The sequence below is a fragment of the Neovison vison genome, chromosome 6, assembly GCF_020171115.1.
Source record: "Neovison vison isolate M4711 chromosome 6, ASM_NN_V1, whole genome shotgun sequence".
Classification (NCBI taxonomy): domain Eukaryota; kingdom Metazoa; phylum Chordata; class Mammalia; order Carnivora; family Mustelidae; genus Neogale; species Neogale vison.
Genome location: NC_058096.1, coordinates 982636 through 996247, shown reverse-complemented (window position 1 = coordinate 996247; position 13612 = coordinate 982636). Strand labels below are relative to the sequence as shown.

At 60.5% G+C, this 13612-nt stretch overlaps 1 long non-coding RNA gene across 1 annotated transcript; it reads left to right on the top strand.

Annotated features, from left to right (window-relative positions):
- The first annotated feature begins 618 nt into the window (after positions 1–618).
- On the top strand, positions 619–1555 carry LOC122910280. Its single transcript, XR_006385205.1, has 2 exons — positions 619–1051; positions 1171–1555. It is a non-coding gene; the product is annotated as an uncharacterized LOC122910280 (long non-coding RNA).
- Positions 1556–13612: the final 12057 nt, after the last annotated feature.

Genomic DNA, 13612 nt, shown 5'->3' with positions numbered 1-13612 from the left:
GGGCTGTGGCGGTTTCTGATTGGCCGGGCTGTGGCGGTTTCTGATTGGCCGGGCTGTTGCTGGGGCAGGGGAAGATCTCGCCGCGGCTGCGGAAGGGCGGGAGAGCGCAGTCTCCGGGGCTTCTCTACGGCAGGTTTTCCTTCACTAATCTTTGCGTCTAGACGGCTTCCCTGCAGCCCGCAGATAGTGTTCTCCAGCGCGTACTCCAGCTGTTTCTTTAATTTTATCTTCTGCCAGCCTTCTTGGTTGTGATTAGTTGTTTTGAGCTCACGGTAGGCCCCGCCGTCGTGAGAAGCATCGCAGAGCTGGTGCCCCTTCGCCCGGTTGCCGCAGGGATGACCCTGCAAAGTCACACAGCGCGATCACGGGCTGGACACTACCTTGTACCTTGAAGGGGGAAAACCGCTAAGAAGGCAGTGAGCCGTCACGCACTCTGAAGGTGAGGAAAGGGGGGTGGCGCAGCCCACAGGCTTCGGACACCGCCTGGGCCCATCCCTGCAGCGGGTGGGTGGGTGGGAGAACCCACTCGGGTTGGCGGGTTGGGCCACTTTCTCCCACAGAGAGCCTTGGATGTCCCACCACTGACATGCCCCTTGTGCTGGGACCCCCACATGCAAAGCCTGGAGTCCACGCCGCGGAACTCTGGTTCTGGTCCACGGTCAGCAGGAGCTGTCCAGGGCTGATAAAGCAGACTGTCGCCCTGGGCCCCGGCTCGCCCAGGGAAGCCACGAGTGCCCGTGACAGCTGCCTCACAGAGTGTCCTGGACAGAGCTGGCCTGGACAGTGTCCACAGAGTGGGTGGACTGCCATCCCATAGAAGCGTGGACTCCACCACGGACCCCCTGCGGCAAAGTGATGGGAAAGCACGCAGGAAGGGCGCAGGCGCAGCTCAAGGGGCTGTGTCCTAGTACTAACACCTGAGAAAGTGGAATTCAGGGTGAAAAAAGGTGAAGCGGGCCAGGAGAGCATGTTACACCCATAAAACCCACATCCACAGAGCCATTCTGAGAGTCACAGCATGGCACTGGACACAGCTCTGTGGGTGAGCAGGGTGAGCAAGGAGGATGTACCATGGAGGGGGTGTCGGTCCTTTCCTGGCAAAACTGGGTAGACCACAGAGAATGCCTGATGGCGATCCTAGAGACTTAAGCTCCACTACCGGTGATTTAGATTTCGTGTTAAAAGGAAACATGCCGCGGGATGGAATCATTCGTGCTAGCCGCCACCCACCCTTGACACCTGATCTAATTGTACTTTAAGCCTCTCCCACGAGTGGAATTTTAAACCAATCTGTTCAGAATTTCCTGGTCAGCACTAATCTTCCTTGGTAAGGTAAAAGGTAATCTGCTTGATAAGACCCCGGCTTCCCTAAGGGAAGGTGACCTTGACCAAAATAAAACGCACTTGACAGCCTCGTGTACCCCCTTCCATCCCCCCCCCATTTACCTATAAAAACCTTTCTTGTACAGCTTCTTGGAGCTCTGTTCCATCTTCCAGGTGGGATGTTGCCCAAGTCATGAATTGTTGAATAAAGCCAATTAGATCTTCAAATTTACTCAGTTGAATTTTGTTTTTAACTTTTTTTTTTATAAAATGCAGTATGCATAGAGAGAATACACATTTTCCCCCCAAAACCCCATGAAAAAAACCAAGTTGCAAATTGAAGCTGGAAATGTTTTCAAAAATGAAAATCACTTGGGCTGTATTGTCACGCCTTCAAGGTGCACGAGGACCCACCGGTCAGAAGTCAGCAGCCATCCTTCCCAGTGACTCAGAGAGGAAGTCGGAGCTAACACTGCTTCTATTTATAGACCAGTGGCCGTGGGGACACGTCACCAACCCCCACGGGACCTAGCCTGAGGGCCTCAGAGGAAAATTCACTGTTGGATGCTTTTGTTTTATTTTTTCTTGGTTCTATTATTAAAATTAAAGCAACGTAGCAGTTAACTCAGAAACCAGAGAGGAAAAACAGGGTGGACAAGAGAAAGCGAAACAGAATGAAGTAGTGGGAGAGGGGAGAAAATGCATTCACTGGGAAGCAAATAAAACTTGACTTTTTAAAATTCCAAGTATGGTTCCTCAAAAAATAAAAATGAAAAAAAATGTGGCATAGAGAATGCTCTTGGCAATTTGACCACAAAATACAACGAAAATGGGGTTCCTGGCAAGCACTGAGGGGAGCTTACCATCGGGGGGTCTGGGGACCACCACCCCATGGCCCTGGTCCGGACCCCTCAGATGGCTAAGAAGGCAGTGCTGCCCAGACCTGCACCCCCGCCCCCCATTTACTGCAGTTCTGTCCCAGGTCTTGGGGCGGGGGGAGGGGGGCTTTGGTTTTTGAAACTCGGCAAATAAATTTTCAGGTTCATTTCTGAGACTAAGTACGACAAAGTAATGAAGGGAGCTCCAACAAGAAACCACCCTTCATGTCCAGAAATGTCACTTCTTTGGGACATAACACCAACAGTGGGGTCCGGCACATGGGAGGGTGGATGGGGACCCCTGGCTGCCACTTGGGGGGGTCCAGGATCCAGATCTCTGTGGGGGATGGCAAAGGCAGCCCCCAACCAGGGAGGGTCTCAGACCATGAGGAGGAGCTGCCTGGTGCCAAGAGGGCCGCCCAGGGTGGGGCGGGTGGAGATGGACTGGGAGGGGATGCGTGGGTCTGGAGGCAGGAGGGTGGCCAGGTGGGGACAGGACTCGGGTGGGTGGGCACTGGTCATGCTGGCCATTCCTGGTCTGAGGGCATCTTCAGCCTGGGGCCTGGGGAGAGACAGACCCCACTGTACAGGAGACGTGAGGGGGTCTTCATCCAGGGTAGAGGTCTCTGTGGGAGCAAGTCACATGGCCATGGGTGTGCCCCAGCCCAGGGCACAGCTGACCTGTGTCACCACCACGCTGCTCCAGGGCACTGTCTCACCTGTGACCGAGAGCCAGAGTCCAGCACTCTGGCCACTTCACCTGCCTCCCTTTGGGGAAGGCCTGGGCAGCCCCTCCCTGACACTGTGGCTTCTGCCCCAGCCTCTTGTTCTCTGGGACCCTTCCCCCTGATCTGCACCACCAGAGCAGGACAGGAGGGAGGGAGATGGGGGATGGTGCTCGCAACCTGACGATTCCTACCTGCGGCCCTGCAGGCTTCCCAAACACCCACTTTATTGGGGTGCAATTCACACGCAATTAATCAGACCCGAGGCCGTCTGCAGTTCCGTGTGTTCCGACATCACAGCCTTCGCCGCGCCATCTAGACACAGCAGGCCGTCCAGAGAGCCCGGGCCTCCCCAGCCCATCCTCCCGCCCGGCTCCGGCCAGGTGGCAGAGCCCCGCAGCTCCCTGCCAGGACGGTTTCCTGGGACGGGGACTCTCCGCCCGCTTCCTCCCGCTCTTCCAGCGGTTTCCAGGTGTGGCCTCACGGCCCGTTTATCCTTCCTTCCTTGACGTTTGGGTTGTCGCCAAGCTCAGCGATTCTAAATAAACACGCCAAGAGCGTGTGTGCCTGAGCTCTGTGAGAACAGAAGTTACCATTCTCACGACTGGCTGCCCGGGAGCGCACGGCGGCGTCCAGCAGGAGCTGCGCTGAGCTTTGCTGGAAGCTGCCCGACTGTCCTCCTAGCCCTGGCCATGGGACGGTCCGCGTCCTCGCCCACACTTAGCGTTGTCAGCCCTCGGAGCGGGAGCGATGCGGGGCCTCTGCCTCCACGACAAGCCGTCCGGACATCGGCCGCCCTCCGGTGCTCCCTAGTGACGGTGCGTCTTTGCTCCGAGTCTGCTCAGCTCTCCGGCGCGGTTTGAACACTGGGTGATGGGTCCTGTCTGAGCTGTAAGGCCCATCATGAGTTCTGACGCGAGTCCTGCGTGAGCTGCGTGGAAGGAATGACGACGGAGACGCTGCCTACGGCCCCCACGGCCCCCGGAGACCTAGATGCAGCTCGAAACTGCATTCTTAACTTTGCTAATTCAAGTTGAAACACCGTGTGTCGCTCACGGCGACCACAAGGATCACAGTGGCGGGACCACAAGGATCACAGTGGCGGGAGTTGTGCAGACTCCGCTTGCACGTTTCAGCATCACCATTCCAAGTGGCTGTCGGTCTTCCCTTGGAGGGAGGCCACCCAGGGAGCCCAGCTGGGGACGACAGGCCCCCTGCTTGGAGCTCAGCCCCCTGGTGTGTGGAGACCCGGCCCTGCAGGTGGGCCCTCCTGAGGGTCCTGGGTGGGGAGGGGGGGTGAGCCTGGCCCAGAACCGGCCGAACCACAGTGCAGGCCCCATTCCCCAGCCCTCTGGCTGAGCCACGAGCAGCTCCTGTGCTCTGTCCTGGGAGGTCACCTGGGCCCAGCCCACCCCCGGCCGCGCGGCTCTGCCCCTCCGCCTGCCCTTCTCCTGGGTCTGGCTAGCGGGAGGGTGCTCCAAAAGTACACCAAATACTCGAGATCCTGAGCAACAAAAGCTCTCTCCTTCCAGAAACACCAAGCAGACAGATTCTCCCAAATTTGCAATGTTCTGGACCCAGGAGGATGCCCGACTGAGAGGCAGGAGCTGGATGTACCCCAGTTTGGGGGGGTCCCAGAAGTGGGGGCTGCTTCCCCAAGGGGGGGTGCAGGCAGTCCCCCTGGTGGTAACCGGTGAGGCCTTGGGTCCGTTCCATTGGAGGGTGTCCCCCGTCCATCCTGCTCCATACGAGGGCAAGGGACACGGCCCATTTCAGAAGTGTCCGCACGATGCAGGACTGTGTTGGGTTATAACGAATGTTCCCCCACGAGGACGTCCCCAGGACAGAGTCCCAGATGAGCCCCAACCGGACTGCTCCCGGGCTGCGCACCCCCTGTCCCCACCCCTCACCCCCAGCGGTGGGCGGGGGCCCCATCCCATCTGTGGCCTGGGCCTCACTATTGTCGTTTTATAAATTATGGCAAAATGCATAGAACGTGAAATGTACAGAGTTGGCCGCTTCTCAGGGTGCGGCTCAGTGACACCAGGTCACGCCGTTGAACCCTCCGGGTTTTCCCTCTCCCCAGAGCACAGCCCCCTCCCCCGCCCCCGTGGTGCACCGCCGTCTCCCCAGCCACCTCTGCAGCTGAGGACTCCAGGGGCCTCACGGGAGTGGAATCACGTGGGGTTGGTCCTTCTGTGTCCGGTCACCGAGCATGATGGCCTCTGGACGCAGCCAGGCTGGAGCGGGCGCCAGGATTTCCTGCCCGCGCAGGCCGAGCAGCCCCAGGCACCGCGGACCGCGCCCTGTGGACCCGCGCACCGGCCAGCGCACACGTGGCTTCTCCAGCTGGGGCGGCCGTCACTGCGCCAGCGACTGCTCTTACGGTTGTGCCGTCGGCGACAACCTGCCGGTGAGCCCGTTCTTGGTGTTCACGATAGTTTTCCTTTTCCCTTTTGTTTTACTTTTAGCTGCCGTCCAGACTGATCAAGCCCTGACATTATGCCTTGCTTCCACTTTTTAAACAGAAAACCAAGGGAGTCGGCACCCTGACGCAGCAGAAGGACCCGCATCGGGAATTCTGGGTTTCTAGGGCTGGTCCGTGGTTTTATGTTCCCAGAACGTTGCGTCCTGTTGTGTGGCTCGTCACGTCATCACGGCACTGTCCTCTTCTGGAAACGCTGTCCTTCCACTCCTCTTCCTGGACGCGATGCTGTGGAGACGTGTCCAGCTTGGGTACGCGGCCACCAGGTGGCAGGCGGCTCCTGGCCTCGCGTCCTGCTTCCTCAGGCGACAACGCGGTGCTGCCCTTCGGCTCCCGAGAGCCGGGACTGCATTTGGGGCCCCGAGGCCCACCCTGACCATCGTGATCTGGCCGGTGGGTGGGCAGGTGGGCACTGCACATGGTGGTGGGCAGAGGTGAGCTCGCAGGGCCCCGAGGGGCACGTGACCACACCCTTGCGTGTTAGTGTGGGCTCGGTCGGGGCAGGGCGGGTGGCACGGAGTGACCAGCGGGGAACACTCCACAAGCCGAGGGGTCGGCGCCCTGTCCCTCCCTGAATGCAGGGACGACAGTGGGCAGGTTCTTGCTGCTAACCACGTGCACGGTTAGCACCCCCGTGGCCTCTGGCCATGTTGGTGCCCCCTGAGCAGGTGCCCGGCAGTGGGGGGGGTCACAGACCTTGAGGCTAGAGCTAGATGGCAGTGGCCTCTGGCTGGGGTCTGTTAGCTGAGGCGTCAGCAGGCAGCAGGTTTTGCAGGGAGAGGTGAGGTTGGAAAGGTCTGGCCCCAGAGTCCCACATGGCCCTCCCCTACCCTCCCCTGCCCTCCAGCTCTGGGACTGACGCTGACTAGCCTCCTGCCCTTCGGTCCCAAACTGACGGGATGGACGGACCAGGCTGTGTGGCGGCCCGGAGGGTGGGGGTGCCCGGGCTGCACACCGATTCCCGAGACAGTGGGCTCAACAGCTCCTCCTGCTGACTCCGAGGGTCACTGCGCCCCCTGACCTTGGCAAGGCCAGGTCAGGGGAGGGGCAGAAAGCCAGGCAGGAGTGTGGTTCCATGCCCTAGGCTCTGCCTGCCTCCAGGGGAGCCTCGCGGAGCCCAGCCAGCCCCAGGGTGGTGCAGGAGACTGCTGACCCTTCCACGCCACTGTTTGGGGGCTGATGGGAAGGGGCTATGTTTCAGCGAGACTCAGCGAGCTCTGGTGCAGAAGGCCCCGTGTGGGCAGGAGGCCCCGTGTCCATGGGCAGTGGCACAGGTCGTGGGTCAGAGCCACGAAGCTCGAGGTACCTCTGAGCAGGGGGGGCACAGACAGGGGAAGAGCGGCCTGAGGAGCTGCTGGCCACTGGCAGGGTCCCTTCAGGCCTCACCATGCTCCCCTGAAGAGAGGGAGCACAATGGACATCCCCAGAGGAGGGCGGCTACTGCCACTGGACGGTCACCTGGGGAGGGAACGTCATGGTCCCCGATCTGTAGGGTTACTGCCTAAATAGAGTGCACAGTCCCAGATGGAAACACCCCAGATGGAAAAAACGGACCGTACCCAAGACTAGGCTCCCCAGATGCAGGGATGGCAGGAAACGGGGAGGCAAGGGTCTGGATGAAGCCTGGGGAACCAGGGCCTCCAATCCTCCCCAGGGACCCCCACAATACCCCACTCCCCAGGGCCTCCATCATTCCCTCGGGCCCCCCGTTTCCCCCCGGGCTCCCCATCTCCCTTAGGGAACTCGATCTCCTCCAGAGCTATCCAGCTCCCCGGGGTCCTCGATCTCTCCAGGGTCCCCCTTACCTCAAGGGCCCCCCACTGCCCAGGGCTCCCCATCCCCCTATCAACCCCCATCTCCCTCAGGCCCCCCGGCCTCTGTTCTGCTCAGTGACCCCTGCTCACCCCACTGGGGGATGGGCTGGTGTTGCTAGTGATGCCGACTTCTCAAAGAAGGCTGGAATCTGACATTTTTTGTGTGAACACCCTGGTTTCTAACTAATTAAAGGTTTAAAATTAGCTAAAACTAATTAAAATTGCTTACATTTATACTAATTAAAGCTAATTGAGTTCTTTCTGAAGCTGTGCAGACATCCCACCCCGTGCTGGTCCTGCTGCCTGAGCACCCGGGGGCCTGTGGTTTGGGGCGCAGCTGTCACCGACTAGACTGCTGGCCGCGCCAAGGGTTACCAGCCGAGGCCGCCAGGCTGGCTCCGGGTCCCGGGGTCCTTTCGGCCTTGATCCGAGTGGGAGCCGGGGGCCGATGTGCAGTGGAGGGGCTCCTGTCCTGGGGGTGGCCTTCTCCCACTCAGGCCCCCTGAAGACCAGCCGCCCACAGGCCAAGGTCCAGGGTCACAGCCTACACACCCGCCCTCCATGCCCCACGCTCTCACTGTGGGACGTCCCAGGGAGGGCCTGACCTGGACCCAAGCGGCCCACGTCCTGTCAGGGGGCAAAGGTTTGGGGTCGAGCCCCCATACCAGGCACCAGGGCTCAGAGTGGCCAAGCCCTAGGGTGGGCATGTACAGTCAGTGGAGCCAGGTATGGGCTGCTCCCTCCACGCCCCCTACACCCCTCTCCTATGTGCACCCCTCTTTCCAACCCCCTCTGCACCCCTACCCCCTCCCCACCCCTGCACCCATGGCTCTCCTGTGTTCCCCTTTCCCACGGGGTAACCGCGGGGCAAATCCAGACACTGGTGGGGAAAGCCGGAGTCATGTGCCCCCACCTGAGAGGCCAGTCTGAGGCTGGGTGTCAGGGCTGACCACCCCGGTGTGGCCCCCGGAGGCCGCGGCTGCGGGATGGAGTCAGGCTGCAGGTGGGGACAGGCTGCCCAGCCTGGGCGGCGCCACGGTCCGGCAGAAGGCTGTCCTCGCCGCCCTCCGCCCTCGCCGCCCTTAGACATCCCAGGGATGCTCGCCAACCAGAGGGAATGGCTCCTCACGGCTCCGATGAGCCACCACGGCCCCATCAGCAACACGGGCCCGGAGCGAGGGGAAGATGGCACGGCAACTCCTGCCCCCCGCAGCCCGGGCTTCGGTCCGCAGGAGCCAGGCCCCTGGCCTCGCCCACCTCCCCTGTGGAATGAAGAGGGGCTCCCTGCCTCCTTGGGGCTGCACCGCGAGGCTTCTTGGATATCCTAGGGCTCTGATTCCAAAGGCGGCTGCAGGGCCCTCGGGTCCACCCCGCCCAGCGGTTGGCCTAGTGATTCTCTGCTCCACTGGCCAGTGCAGCCAATGGCATCCCAGGACGCGACAGGCTGGGCCACACCTGCCCTCCTTGGGACTGGTCGTCTGGTGAGGCTGGCGGGGTGGGGGAGGGCTTGCCCTGCTGCTCCTCTAGGGTGCGGGGCCCCGACGACCTCAAGGGGATGGCGAGGACGCCACGCAGCACGCCGGCGACAGAGGATATCATCTCTCCGCGAGTGGCCCGCACGTTGTAAAGGGGCGCGGGTGGCCCTGGGCGGGTTCGGGCAACGGGACCATCGAAGGTGCTTCTGGCCTCATTCGCGGCCCGCCCCCCCGTGTTTTCCACCAGCCTGGACACTTCTCACCGGCACCGGGCAGGGAGGGTGACAGCTGCTTATCTGGGTGTGGGCAAGTCCCTGCATCCGTCTGTCTTGAGCTCACCAGGTCCCGACCCAGGACGCTGTCCCCTGCGATGGGGCAGCTTGGGCATAAGTGTTCTGCTGGGGTGCTGGTCTGAGCTGTCTGGCAGGGCACTCCTCGGCCGCCTGTGAAAAGCGGAGGCTAGGAGCCCAGCCACAGGTCCGGGGCCCGTCTAGGCGGGCACGTGGCATCACTCTGTTCTACCCAGACCCAGACGGGGTGGGGGCAGTGCCTTGGTGGGGAGCCTCCACCGGCCGGGGTCACGTTCTGCTTGCCCCACTCGGGACTGAAAGGGGGCTGAGACGGGCCTCCTGGGGGGCAGGGGAGGGAGGCCCGTTACTTCTGCTTCTGGGGTCCGTCCAGCCAGGGGCAGTGCTGGGGAGACGTGTGGCGTTTCTGAGCGTGGGGCAAGGCTGCCAGGGGCCCCACAGCCAGTGAGTGCTGCCGGCTCCCCGTGGCAGGCAACGCTGGTCCAGCTGCTCCCTGACAGGGCATTTCCCTTTCCCTCTCAGACCTCTGCCTGCGCTGACCAAGGTCGTCCGTGCACTCGACACCCATCCTTGCAAACCCCTGGGGTCAAAACCTCTGCTATCTGGTAACACAAGGAAACTACACAGTTACACAAAAGAGTCTCATTTACTCCTGTTCACTAGCAGACGGCGAACGAAGATTCAGGGCCAGACATGACCTTCACCCAAAGCTGTTACTTCCCTAATCTTTTTTCTTCCTCTAAGACATTCAAACCCAAGCAGTTTCGTCGGCTCCTGTAACTTAGGAACGACTAAGCCAGGGCCTGCTTTTAAGTGGACCAGAACCTCGGACGGGCAGAAAGCGGACTCCCAGCTCTGGCGCGGCCGTGACCTTGAGCAACCGGCAAAATCAGCACCCAGGCAGACGATGCTTTCTTCTGAGAGCAACAGGGTGGCGCTTGGGTCCCCGTCAACCCCCAGCAGAGCAGCGCGAGTGTTTCAGACGGGCTGGAGGGGCGAGATCGCGGGACCGAGGGTCTTTAACCGGTACCTGAAGCAAAGGCCACCAGGAATGGAGGCTATCGGGAACCGCTTGGCTGAGGCGGAGGTGCGGGGAACCCGCGGTCACCGTGGCTCGGAGGACAGCGGAGGGTTTGCTTCCATCGGAACGCTGGCTGCTGAGGCTTTCATTATCGCTGTATTTCCTCGGAGCTGCAGAACTTCCAGCCGTAAAGGAGAAGAACTACCTGATGGGCTTGGCAGAAAGCACGTCTGTCACAAAATCACAGAAACCGGCTGATGTTCAGTGAGTCCAGGCTACGATCTCAATAATGTCTGGTGACGGCTGCTTTCTCTCCTTCATTCGGATGAACTTAGAGGGAAAAAGTGTTTTCAAACCTGTCAGACTGGCTCAGCGGGTCTCTAAAGATGCGGTCGGCCGTTGGGCGGTCGTGGCGGCCGTGGTTGTCTTTGTTGCGCAGGGTTCCAGCACGTTCTGGGAGAGAACCCACACACTGTCCCGCCGCAGGACGCTTTGCCGTGACATGCCAGCGGGACCCCAAACTTCTGGGAAGCTCTTTCAAAGGAGTGTGTGAGAGGAAAGAACCCCGCTCCGCCGAGAATCCTGTTCCGAGGACACTCGTTGGCCGCTTTCGTGCAGGAAGGTACGGCCCCGCGCCCTGGGCCGTGAGGGCGCTCGCGATGAAGACCCGGTCTCGCTCTTGTGGTGGCTCCCAGGGCGACCGCTTGCAGCCACTGCTGGCTTTACGAAGATGGGAACTCATCGAAGTTGGACGTATCATCGATGCTTCTGATTTCGATGACTTTCGCGGCAGGTGCCTCCGATACGCTCCCAGCCGGCGCCTCACTCCGGACTGCGCGGCTCCGCCCCTGCTCACAGCCAAGTCTCAGAGTCGGATCCCCGGCTCTCTCAGAGTCAGGAACTTCCGGAGGAAAAGTCCAAGTTTCTTTCCGGGCCACCGCCTTCTTATGCGACTCTTGAGGGGCTCAGCACGGAAGGGTGGGGCGCCCGCCGCGCAGGAGGGAGCGGGACCAGAGGCTTCCGTGCTCTGAAGGCTTAGGCAGCCGAGAGCTGAGTTTTAAGGTGAAAGTCAATAACCAGATCGATTCGAGGATGCCAACGGCAGAAATCCTAAAGGCAAAGATTGGCAGCACGCCCACCCTCCCCTGAAAACCCCGTCCAGCTGAACAGCCAAGTGTGAGGGGTCGGCACCCCAGACCACGTCCAAGCCGGGTCCCCGCACGCCAAGCACATTTGCACAGATTTGTGCGTTGAGCTTGGCATACGGTGGTGCCGACAAGGACGAGAGGTACCGCACACGGAGAATGGCAACGCGCGGCAGCTGCTGCGAGCGAGGACCGCTTGCGGCCGTGGACACGGCGAGGACGCTGCGCTTTGACCAGCCCATTCCCAGAAATATTTTTAAAGTTCTCAAAAATTGCTTTTTATCTTTCTTTTCTCTAGTAGGTCATGTATTGGCATGATTCAGATGCCACGAAATACTGAGGGTTGTGCAGCGAATGGGCTGGGGGTAGGGATCACACGGAGATTGATTTTGGCCACGACGCCCTCCGGCGGCTGCTGTGGACACACCTGCCCTCCAGGGCAAGGGCCCCGCCCAGCGGACAGGCGCGTGGGTGCGCAGGGAAGGGACGATGCGGGGGTCGCACAGAAGCAGCGCTTTCCGCCTGGCTGGCTGGCCAGTGTGGGACACCAAGCCAGCCGGGACTGGCCGCGGTATGGGCGGTCCCCTCGGCACCGCTGGCTGTGAGCTGGGCAGCCATCCTGCACCCGTCAAACGAAGCCCAGGGACACTGCGGCTCCAGGTCCCTGACCCCGAGGCCTCCTGCCCTGGAGCCACACGGGCCACGCCCCAGGAGGGACCGCACGTGGGGAAGTCGGTGGCCGACATGCCGGGTACTCCAGGCACCGCCCCAGTGGTGTTCAGCCAGCTCACAGCATGGACGGACCCTCGACCCCCAGCCTAAGCGACAGGATGCGTGCCGACCCCACAGCACCCACAACACTTAAGGCAGAAGGTGCACAAAACGATACACATTCTTGACAAGACCCGCTGGTTGGAACGGCGGCCCACGGAGGGGAGGAGTCGGCGGTGTGGACGAGGGAAGGAATAGAGGGAGGCAGGAGGGGCTCCAAGGAGGCCGGGGTCAGTGTTCCTGGAGGGTGGGGAGGGAGACCTCCCGAGCTCCGCTCTGGGGGGCCGGACACGAGAGGGAGGGAGAACCGTAGCCTCACGTGTCATCGCAGGTGCCGCTGTCACTTTGGGGCACGTGTGTGACTCGTCCGAGACTCTGCTCTCTCGGCGAATGGCCCACACAGTCCGCCGGGCCCTGGTTGTGGTGACGAGGAAAGGCACGGGGCACTCAGCAGGCAGCCGCCCCACCGGAGCCCCCGTCACTGCGGGCTTGTTCCTGTGCTTTCAAATGCGGCCATTTCTCATGCGCCCGCGGTGTGAGATCACACAAGCAGGAAAGGATGCATCATGGAGCCCAGGCCGCCTCACCGGCCACACGAACCACGTGGCCTCTGTCTACCAACCCAGCGTGTCCTTGGAGACGGTGAACTCGCCCCAGAGTCCTTTTTTTTCTTTTTAATTAAGGATTTTACTCATTTATTTGACAGAGAGAGAGCATAAGCAGAGGGAGCAGCAGTGGGCGAGGGAGAAGCAGGCTCCCCGCTGAGCAGAGAGCCTGACACGAGCTTGATCCCAGGACCCCGGGATCCTGACCTGAGCTGACGGCAGAGGCTTCGCTGAATGAGTCCCCTGGGCGCCCTTCACCCAGTGTCTTGTTGGCAAGACCAGGGAGCACGAGGTCTGAATGATACACGGCTTTGGGTGTATCACTTTTCTGATAATCAGAACCAAGGCAAAAATAAAGAACAAACAAAAACTTTGCATTTGTGCTGAAAATAGCAAGGTATAAAATAAAAATGCAGGTGTTGTGTTTTACTAGCTTGCAATCCACTTGCAGTAGAGCAGATTTCTGTCGGGTTAGACCTGCATGACCTGTGTCCTTCCTTATGACACTAGAACTTTGACTGTGCAGGGTCCTCGTAGTCAGGATTGTAGCTGCTGATTTGGAACATGGAGATCTCGCTTGTCCCCACATGTGGCCCAGTGGCCATAGCTGAGGGTCTGGACACTGTGCTAAACCGGGGTGGGGCAGGGGCTGTGCAGCAGAGGAAGATGGAACTTCTAGAAACGGGCACTAAATTAGCACAATTTGCTTCCTGATCTAAAACAAACGATCGGGCTGGAGCTCAGGCTCGAACCGTCACTACTCTGGTGGCAAGTGACGCGCAGTCAGCCCTCAGCGTTCAGACGCACGTACCGCCCCTCACACGCCGACCACACGTAGACCACACATGCATCTTAGAGTGAAGCCCCAGTACAATTTAAGATGGGGGTGGCCTCTGGGGAGTCCCTCAGGAGGCCGAGGCCGCTCTTAGGGCTTCCAACCCCGGCTGAGGCTGAGTCACAGAGCCCACAGTCGGTCTCCCACATGGAGCAACTAAAACTAAACAAGTCTGTGAGGTGACCGTTCCTGCAGCAGACTCCAGGAAGGATGGGACAGTGTTCCCT